The 10,784-nt window shown below is 36.7% G+C and overlaps 1 pseudogene; it reads left to right on the top strand.

Moving 5' to 3' along the window:
- Positions 1-1,338: 1,338 nt before the first annotated feature.
- On the top strand, positions 1,339-4,060 carry LOC141507506 (NACHT, LRR and PYD domains-containing protein 12-like; annotated as a pseudogene).
- The last annotated feature ends 6,724 nt before the right edge of the window (positions 4,061-10,784 follow it).

Here is a 10,784-nt window from a genome sequence, read left to right as displayed (position 1 = left end):
TTTTAGATGAGATGCTGACTACTTAAGAGACTAATGTAATAGTCCACAGGATAGAGAGAGGGACAGAAAGAGGGATTCTGCTCTTCTATCCATGACATGAGTTTTTTTTTTATGAATGAAATATTCCATCTCTAGCCTTTTGTCATTTTCTCTGGTTGTGCCCCAGGTCTGGAATACTCTTTCTTCCTTTCTTCCTAGTTTCCCTGTCTTTAAACCTAAGATTTTAATAAACTCCTTAATGCTACTGCCTTCCCTCTCTTCATGAATTTAACTCATATGTAGCTCATTGATTTGCTGATTTCCACAACTAGATTGTGAGTTCAGTGAGGGAAAGGACTATCTTTGCCTCTTTGTTTCCTAAATGCTTAGCATAGTTCCAGAGAAAGCACAGTGCCAATGGCAAAAGAATCCTGGGTTACAGAAGACATTAAGGTGACCTCCAGGTCACCTTATATAAACATACCTATATAACCAGACCTATATATTATATAAACAGCAATTGTTATTATCAATAATGTTGTGGTAATAGTGGTCCAGTAGCTGGAGTTTGTTAGTTAGGCTCATATATACATGCAGGCAAACATGTATACGTTTATTGTGTTCATGTACCTGTTTACTTATGTATACATTTTCATATGCAATCATACAGTCCATACATATACATGCTTGCTTACTTTGATACACTGATGCTTTTCTTCATTTGAGCTTCATGCCTTTGGATCAGATAGGGGAGCTTTTCTAACATCACTGAGCCAGAGAATGGCATACTATAGTAGAAAAAATATTAGATTTATAGTCATGAGACCTCATTAATGCTACCTAACTTGCTTATTTTCTCTGGACCTCAGTTTTAGCTCAGTACAAGTCAGGACTCCCAGCTGTTTGGAGCTGTTCAAAAAGTGAGAAGCAACCTCATGATGTGGAGAGCTTCTGTCACTGATGGTTGTTGTGAAGAGCCTGAACAAGTTCTTTTTTATTATTAATATTTTGTTTTCCAATTATATACAATAGTAGTTTCTACCTATTTTTATGAGGTTTTGAATTTTGCAATTTTCCTCCCCCCTCCCTTCCCCCCCACAGAAGGCAGTCTGATAATCTTTACATTGTTTCCATGCTATACATTGATTGAAATTGAATATGTTGAGGAAGAAATCATATCCTTTAGGAGAAAATAAAACACTAGAGATAGCAAAATTATATAGTACATAAGATACTTAAAAAAAATTAAAGGTAATAGACTTTGGTCTTTGTGTAAACTCCACAGTTCTTTCTCTGGATGCAGATAGTATTCTCCATCACAGATATTCTAAAATTGTCCCTGATTATTGCTTTGATGGAATGAACGAGCTGGCAAGTTAGTTGGGGATATTACAGAACCTTTCAACAATGATCTGTGCAACTTAGTTCACCAGTGTTCATTGATTTAATCTCTCAGGGGACTGTGTAAATGCAGTCATTCTGTGAATCATCCTTGACATCAAAGGATAAGGACTAATATAGAGTAGTCAATGACAAGATCAAGATGGGTATAATGGAAAGGAAATCTGTACGAATTGCAAAATTCTGTGCATCTGGGATGTTCAGAAGAAATTTTCAAAGGTGGTGGGACCTATTCTTGTGTCTTGTAGAAATGATAAGATTTTGATAGAGAAGAGGAGATTGTAGTGAGGACAAGATATTGCAATCACTGACTGCGTTACCACTGACAGTTACTTATGCCTAGACTTTTTTTCCTCATCACTATTTCCAGGAAGGCTGACTTCTTTAAATTCTCAGATAAACTCCTCTCTTCTACAAGAAGACTTTTCCAGTGTCTCCTGTGTTAGTGCTTTACTGCTGAAAATGTAATTTCCAATTTTTTCTGTATATCTTGTTTGTACATATTGGTTTGCATGATATTTCATTTATTATATCATGAGCTTCATAAGGACAGGATATCTTTTTGTCTTTCTTTATCTCCCCAGCTCTTATCAGACTACCTACTCTATTGTAGACACTTAATAAATATTTGTGTAGTTGAATTCTGACTTGAGTGACTTGACATTAACTGAGCATTGAAGGGTAGAAAGTTCATGGTCTATTTGAGGGAACTGGGAGAAAATAAGAATGGACAAGTAGAAAGGCTTTGAATTGCGGGATGAGCTTAGAATTTATTAAATGAATAAGAGAGACATATTAAAGGCTTCTGACCAGGACTTTATTATTGTCTAGGTTGTGTTTTAGAAGGGTCATTTCAGTTGAGGTGGAGGCAGGGTTTGGGGGCTTAGCTTGGACACTAACAGATGTGAAGTGAGGGCAGAGGTAGGGGTAACAATTCACTTTCATGTGGGCTCTGGAAACAAAGATGTCCAAACTTTTATTCCTCAAAGGTACTTCAGGAAATTTTATCCTGATATTCTCTCTACTGTGTTTGTTATGACTTCAGATGAAAAAATGAATACCAAAAATGAATGATAAAGACATTCTAGTTCATGAGGGACAGGAACTCTTGTCCTGGGGAACTCTTTGACCACTGATTCACATAGCTGCTGCTTCTTCAGGAGTGCTGTTACAAGAAGATGTTAAGATTATGAAGGAGCGAGGACAAATTAAAGAGGTGTCAGCTTTATTTCAAAAGACAAGCACCCAACCACACACTGTTGTGCTGCAGGGGGCTGCTGGTATTGGGAAGACTACCATAGCCATCAAATGATTTTGGACTGTATTGATGGAAAATTCTACCAGAAGAAGTTTGACTGTTTTCTATCTCTCTTGCAGAGACCTGAACACATTAAGAGAGAGGAAAATCAGTGTTGCTGTTTTAATTGTGAATGACTAACCTGGTCCACTGCTTCCCATGACAGAGATCATCCCAACCAGACTTCTATTCTTCATTGATGGTTTAGGTGAACCGAAATTCCCTTGTAAAAAACCCAGATAGAATCTGTGTAAAGACTGGAAAGATCAATTAACGTCATTTGCCTTGCAAAAAACCTAAAAAAGAAGACTGAAAAGATGTAGCAGAGGCTAGTGACCATACTGCTCAGCAGTTTACTAAGGAAAATCATGCTCCTTGAAGCTTCCTTACTGCTCTGGGGAAATTTTATTCTTTGTTAGAGAATGCACATCATGTGGAGAACCTGGCATTCTCTGTGGAGCAAAGGAAGGACTATTTCTGTAAATTTTTAAGAAATGAGGTTTTAGGTAAAAAAAAATCTTTCATTTAGTAGAAGACAATGACACACTGTTTACCATATGTTCTGTGCCCCTCATGACCCGGATTGTCTTCACTTTCTTGAAACAGCAAAGGGAGAGAGAGGACAGGTCCTATCCAGGCTTTGAAAATCACCACTGTCCTATACATGTGTTTTATCATTTTAATCACACTTAATGACAAGAACTTTGTAGCTCAACCTTTGAGGGTCCTTTGTAGATTGACTGCTAAGGGGATCTGGGGGAGGAAACTGCTGTTTGAGGAGGAAGATCTGAGGGAACATAACTTAGGGGCAAATGATATCATTGTCTTCTTAGATATGAGTATTTTTTTCAGAAAGACAGTGGCTTTGAAATCTGCTACAGCTTCATTAACTTGAGTTTCCAAGAGATTTTTGCTGCCACATATTATGTGATGAGAATAGGCTTTGAATCCTCCATTTCAGATATCAAAAAACTTTTAGAGGAATCTAGAAGGCCTAATGGTCCTGGTGAGATGCACTTCTAGTTTGACTTACTAAATGTAGAGACAGCAAGGGAGTTGGAGAGGAAGTCCAAGTGTAAAATGTTACTGAAAATCAAGTTACACTTACTGCAGTGGATTAAGGGAATAATCAAAAGAGATTATAAACAATACTCATCTACTTATACTAATTCCTTAGAATGGTATTCTCATGTATATGAGACTCAAGATGCTGAATTTGTGACTTAGTCACTAGTTAACATCCAAGAAATCAAATCAGAAATTTTCTACCATTATGAAGCCCTGAGTGCAGCTTTCTGTATTAAGCACTCTCCTGGGGCACAGAGAATTCTCTTGTATCTCCATTTCTTATGTCTTGAAGGCTTCTTCAAGAAGTATATCTAGGAAAATAGGAGATTCACCATGAAACCCATCTCCTAATGGAATCAGATTTAAAAAATCTGCTTTAGAAAGCTTGAGCAGTATTTGGGAAAGTTTAGAAAAATAATCTTATTCCTTTATCCTGGTTAAGGTTTGGAAGGGAATGGGTTGAATATGTTCCTTTGAGCATTAGGAATCTAACTAATATCTTTTAGCACTGATTAGGGGTACTATTGCCAAACCCAAAGAGCGAGACAGAGACCAAAATTTGATAAGTTTGGATATCTTTAATTTCCTGGGGACTGCCTGGGGATGAATAGTACCCAAATCAGACAGTACCTGAATGTCCAGGGGATAGGGTTTTCATAGTGTTTTAAGGGTTGGGGTACTGAGAGCAAACAGGATACAGAAGCAAAGACAGAAGTTAGATATATTTTCTTGTCACACTACTACAAGCATATGTAAACATGTGGTTCAGTATAGATGGGGGCTATACAGAGTGGAAAAGGGTCAGGATCTCTGTGTTATGTCTGAACATATTTCCTGAGATGAGAGAGTCACATAGTTATGGACTTCCCACAGGTGTGAGGGAGTGCAATTTACTATCTTATGGTTCCAGTCACATCTGGGGAAGGGGAGGCATTCCTGGGAGGAAGCAGGAATTTTACAGATATGGCAGGATAATTAGGCTAACAAGGGTGCTTTGTGAATCTTAGACAAATTTATGGTATATCTGTGACCCCCAGAGTCAAGCATTTGGGTCCTGTCAGATTATTTTCAGATCCAAAGGCACCTAGCCAAAGTTATATTTCTGAGGAGTTTCTTGGGGCCCAGAAAGGTGTCAAGGACTCCTATACAGGGATTACACAAATATTGATATTGTACTTCATTCCCTACTTTTTTTTCAAAATAGCTCAAACCCTTGTGTTATCATCTTCATAACCTGGGTAAGCATGAACTGCAAATATCTTTACAAAGGATCCAGGTATCATCATTACATCTCAATCCACCTGTCTCTCTGAGTTTTACAGACCAGATAAATCAGAGATAAGACTCTTCTTAGATAGGGTATAAACATACCACACATTAGTCTCCCTCCTTTTTCTTACAATGGAGAACATCTGCACCTTGTGTCTCCTCCTCCTTTTCATAAGGAGAAGGCCATAAGTAGGGGTGTCACACTTATAGAATCAAGGGGAGGTTACAAAAACAGATCCCTTGACTATACAATGTATACAAAGATAAGAAATTGTAGAGATGAACTGGTCCATTGTCTCTCCTCTCTTCTCTTCTCTTCTCTCCTGGAGACCTCCAATGTCCTTCTACATCTTCTGAATCTGTTCCAAAAAGTCCTCTCCAGCTCAGGTGTCTGGTTGAGACTTTGTCTTCTGGTAAAGAATCTACTTAATATTTTACTCATATCAAAACACATGTTTTCTTCACAAGACAATGAGATTTTGGGGCTTATTACAATTTGCATTTTGCCTTATTTCTATATTGATGCACATACTTCACTTTAACACAATAAACTTTCATTAGTGTATAACTATATGGGCAAACTCCCAATGAGAATTATCATCCTGACTTAAGCTTGTAACATACATTCAACAATCATCTTAGTTCAGAGTACCCAGCATATGGCTTTAAAATAAAACAATCCTAGCCTTTGCTCTTATTACAATAATGGCTCAAACATCCTTAACCAAAATGAAATTTTTCAAAATATTCCCAAATATACCATTGATTTTCCTTTTCCTGATATACATTGCTGACTCACATTCCTTTCCTTAAGCTAGACCTTAAAACTTTAATTATCCTAAGAATTTCCCCATACTTCTTACCTAAATTTCCCTTCTAAAAATTAAAGAAACTTTAATTCCTATCTTAACATGTAGCTGTTAGCAGTTGTCAGAGCCACACACATAACACACTTAACCTATCTCTGGCTATTAGATCCAATTCACCTAAAACTTCTTTTTCTGTTTTGCTTAGTAGCCATAAAGATCCAGGTCATCAAAGGGAAATTCCCTCATAGGAATTGAATATCAGTGTCCAGGCAGAGGTCATGTGGGTAGTCAAATGTCTTAGGCCAGATTTATTCTTCCAGGTGAGACATTATCCAAATGTCATTCTAGGGAAATCAAGTCAAAAGGGTCCAACCTCAGTCATACTGAGAAGTTGCCCCTTCTGCTGCACATCCCTGTCACCTGACATCTTGACTTCCTTGACTGCAGAAACATGACATTTATCCAGAAGCATTTCCTTTTGCTGACCATCCTGGTATCTGATATAAAAAGAAAATTGATTAAAAGTCCCGTGATATAAAATAGTTGTTTTACCTAATTAGATCTCCAAGTGAATCCACTTCACAATTTAGAAGGGGTGGGGGTGGGGTCACGATCAATAGCTCCCTTCCTTACACATATATCATATATCTACTCTGAGTGTCCCTGTCATCAGAATACATTAAATAGGGTTACTTTCTAAACATTCAAAAAGCAGTCAAGTTCTCCCAGTATCTGGAGTATTCCTTGAGAGATTTTAGCTGTAAAGTCAGGGCCATTGTCTTGACCTGATTCCTAGCAGGAGGTCAAATAAGGGAGGGGCTCATTCAGAATGTTTTAAACTACTTCCAAGGCTGTTTCATTAGCTCCTACCCATTCTGAAAATGTGTCAACAAAAACCAATAGCTACTCAAAATCTGTTGCAGGAATTTTTACTCTCTTTCTATTGTTTTTTCTTGCAAGTCTCACTATCCTCCTGCTGCCTTCTTCTTCCCTTTTTATTCAGTGAAGGAATCTTCTGAGGGGCAACAGATGCGATTTTACTTATTGATAAGTCATCTAATTAGGGTTTCATAATTTTAATTTTCTAGTCATGTTCCAAAGACCCTCACATTTATTCAACATTATTGGAAAGGATATCTTACAGTTATGATATACTGTAAACATTAAATTCTTAACCTACATGAAACATAAAGTTTTCATACTGACATCTCATTTTCTTAAAGCAACATAAAACAACGGGTTCTCTTAAACTTAACCTTATAATTAAGTATCTTTTACACACAAACCTCTTCTGAATTTTTGCTTTATAACTTATTTTATCTCTTCTTCCAAATGCACTTCTATTTTCAAAGAAAATAAGATCCTCTATCAATGTTAGTTTTACACAATGATTTCAAAAGCTTAATGTACACTTATTACCCATAACAGTGTTACAGTTATATGTATAATTTCCTCTTTTTTAACAGAACAGTAAATAAGCTACATTGATGTCACATATCAATATTCCCTTTCATAAACATGAGGTGAAAAACAAAGCCTTTCACAAATTTGGGGGGCCAAAAAGAACTTGAGAGATACAACCTTGTTGGCAAGGTGTTTTCTAATTTTTTTTTCATAACAAATGTTTACAAATGTGATAGATGAAACTTCAATTCATTCATAATTTGTTATTACAAAACAATTATAAAATTTCCAAAAGTATGGCTTAAATTGTTCTTATACAAAGTTTACAAAAGTATGGCTTAAATTATTCTTATACAAAGTTTACTAATTGTACACAGTATATTTCAATTACATTTTAATTTACTCCCTAAAACTTTAAAATGCAAAGAATTCTTAAGACCAATTGTTGCTAAAAAAATCCCTTCCTATAACTACAAGATTTTCTTTATACTTCTCTTAAATTCCAAAAGTCATATTCAAATTAGCCTTAAATCATTTTCTTTTCAAAAGCCTAAAAAGTTAGCAAATTCTTCTCATCTTTATCAGTGCAATTCTAACTTCTCAATGCTCTCACTTATAAGAGCTTTCTATCCTCACTGACCAACATTTCTTAATATTAGAATATTCTCTATGTTCTGAGAATTGGAGATTCCCCACAATTTGAGATGTCAAAGTATTCTTTACCTTTACTATTTTTCATTACTCACTCATTCCAGATTTTCCCCAAATACATGAACTACATTCCAATTGGTGTAAAATATTACCTTCCCCTTTTTTAGTTATTCTAAAGCTGGATTAAGCCCTTAACTCACAAGTCTGGGTTGACTCCCATGAATCTGGAGGGGCCATAAAAAATCAGAATCAAAACCCAAACTTTTTTTTACAAACCCCTTAATTCTTACATATATCTTTCAATTAGCACATTATAGAATCAATAATAACATAATAAAATTAATGTTTACCTAGCAATTGCTTTCAAATTAAACTCCTCACTTTATAGGGTTTATTACTTTTCCAATCAATTCACTGTCAAACATAGCAAAAAGTACCAATTCAATGCAATTTTTAAAATCACCCTAACATCATTTAAATACATATCTCCCTATAGATTTATAGTTCTATATTTTCTTCTTTTCTTACAATGATTTATAAACCATTTCCCAAAGTTCCCAAAATCCATCTCTTGTATACAAAGTCAAACCTGCTCAAACCTTCTGTCTGCATGCTTTTACCAATTTCCATATTTAACAAATGGTTCAAAAACCCCAATTGTCTCCATGTCTGGATTTTCTTTCCAGTTCTTTCCAAACCTCTGACCCAGACTATATAGCTTAATATGCTGTTCCACCATTCTTTTTCATTAGCTCTTCGTGACTTTAATTCATACTGTTCTGAACTAGAGTCACATAGCTTATACAGCTATATAAACCACAGGTATGCTTCCACTTTTCACAATACTTTCCATTTCAAGGATTTAATATTTAACACGTCTTGATTATAGTTGCTAAAACCCTAGAGAAGGCAAACAGTCATTCAAAAATCCCTTAGCCTAATTAGAATATTCCCTGCCCCCATTCTTCAAATAGAGTAAACTGAATAACTTTCATAGAAAGACTATCCAAGAGTCTTTGGGGGGGGGGGGGGTGTTGGTCTTCTATTCTGAAATCCTTTCGTGTCCCATAATTTTCTGTAATAACTAACAATCTCTGAATCTATATTGATAAACTCCTGAAGTTCTAATGATGCCATATCATTCTAGAAAAAGATTAACTATTTAGTTTCCCCATACAGGCATATCTTGGTACCCACATTGTATACTTTAGCATTAACCTGACTCTCTTGTCTTTCTGAAATTTATTTTCTCTTTTTCAAATTAAAATAGCATTTCTTTTTGTGACTTCTTTGTTTAACATATTTGGTAATATTTGCTGTCTCTTTCCTGTTTTTTTTAACTTCAGAATAGGGTCCCTTTTAGCACTTACTTTACTAATTCTTCCTGAAGTAACTCTCTCCTGAAAGGGGGAGGGAGGGGGGAAACACTCTGGCAGCATAGAATCACAGAGAAAGGGAAAGAGAAGGGAATATAAACAAGGGAATGGGGGGGGAGTCTTCTCATAATAGTAAAATAACAGGGTGAGTAGTCTGGCCTCAGTCAATTTAACACCAAAATTCATTCATTTAAAATAAAAATAGAAAATCCCTCTTGGAAGTGACTCAAGAGACAATGCAGGGGTGAGGAGCGAAGGATCATATTACCCATTGTTCACAAGGGCAGAAAGCAAGCTCAAGGGGAGAGCCAGTGAGGGCATTAAATGCCTAAAAATCTAGATGCCTGAAATAACAAAGAGCAGCAATTTAAATGAGGCAACCCAAGCATATTTTGGGGTAACTTTTCTCCCCATTGAACAAGTCAATACAGAAACCCAGACATACAAATAAATAGACAATATGGACACATAAAGACAGACGAGACACAAGCACAGATTACACAAATGCAACAGAATTTTACAAACTGACAGTTTCAATATATATCAGCAAACACAGGCCAAAGGCAAATTCCTGATGTCTCAGAGGAGAGATTTCAGCATTGCATCTGACAATCTCTCCCTCCAAAGGCAGAACAAATGTGTTCCTTGATATCACAAGGAGCTCCCAAAAGAGGGGACCCAGACAACACATCTTATATGGAATTCCCCTTCAACCAAATGTCTAGACCCAAAACCAGAACAAGCTTACATTCAGAGGTGGAACAAGATCTCCACTTAGGCTGAATGGGGGATTGCAGTTGAGGAGAGGTTCACACTAAGACTATGACTATCTAGTCCTGAGGCCCTGGAACATCATCAGGATGTTTATTGCCCTAGGAAAGGGAAAAGCAGTCCATTCAAACCTAAACTTGAGTCTCCAGTGGTCTCCTATGGTTACAAAAAACACCAAGATCTCACTGGGGCCTCCAAATGCTGAACCCAAAGAGTGAGACAGAGACCAAAATTTGATAAGTTTGGAGATCTTTGATTTCCTGGGGACTGCCTGAGGATGAAGAATACCCAAATCAGACAGTACTTGAGTGTTCAGGGGATAGGGTTTTTACAGTTTTTTGAGTGGGGGGTTACTGGGAGCAAGCAGGATACAGAAGCAAAGACAGCAGCTGGATATATTGTCTTGTCATACTACAAACATATGTAAACATATGGCTCAGTATAGATAGGGGGATGAACAGAGTGGGAAAGGGTAAGGGTCTCTGTGTTATGTCTGAACATGTTTCCTGAGATGAGGGAGTCACATATTCATGGGCTTCCCACAGGTTTGAGGGAGTGGGATTTACTATCTTATAGTTCCAGTCACATTTGGAGAAGGGGAGGCAGTCCTGAGAAGAAGCAGGAATTTTACAGATACAGAAAGATGATTAGGCTAACAAGGGTACTTTGTGAATCTTAGACAAATTTATGCTATCTGTGACCCCCCAGAGTCAAGTATTTGGGTCCTGTTGGATTATTTTCAGATCCAAAGGCACCTAG

Source organism: Macrotis lagotis, chromosome 1 (assembly GCF_037893015.1).
Source record: "Macrotis lagotis isolate mMagLag1 chromosome 1, bilby.v1.9.chrom.fasta, whole genome shotgun sequence".
Classification (NCBI taxonomy): Eukaryota; Metazoa; Chordata; class Mammalia; order Peramelemorphia; family Peramelidae; genus Macrotis; species Macrotis lagotis.
The sequence above is the reverse complement of the archived record's forward strand: the minus strand, read 5'-3'. Positions and strand labels throughout refer to the sequence as shown.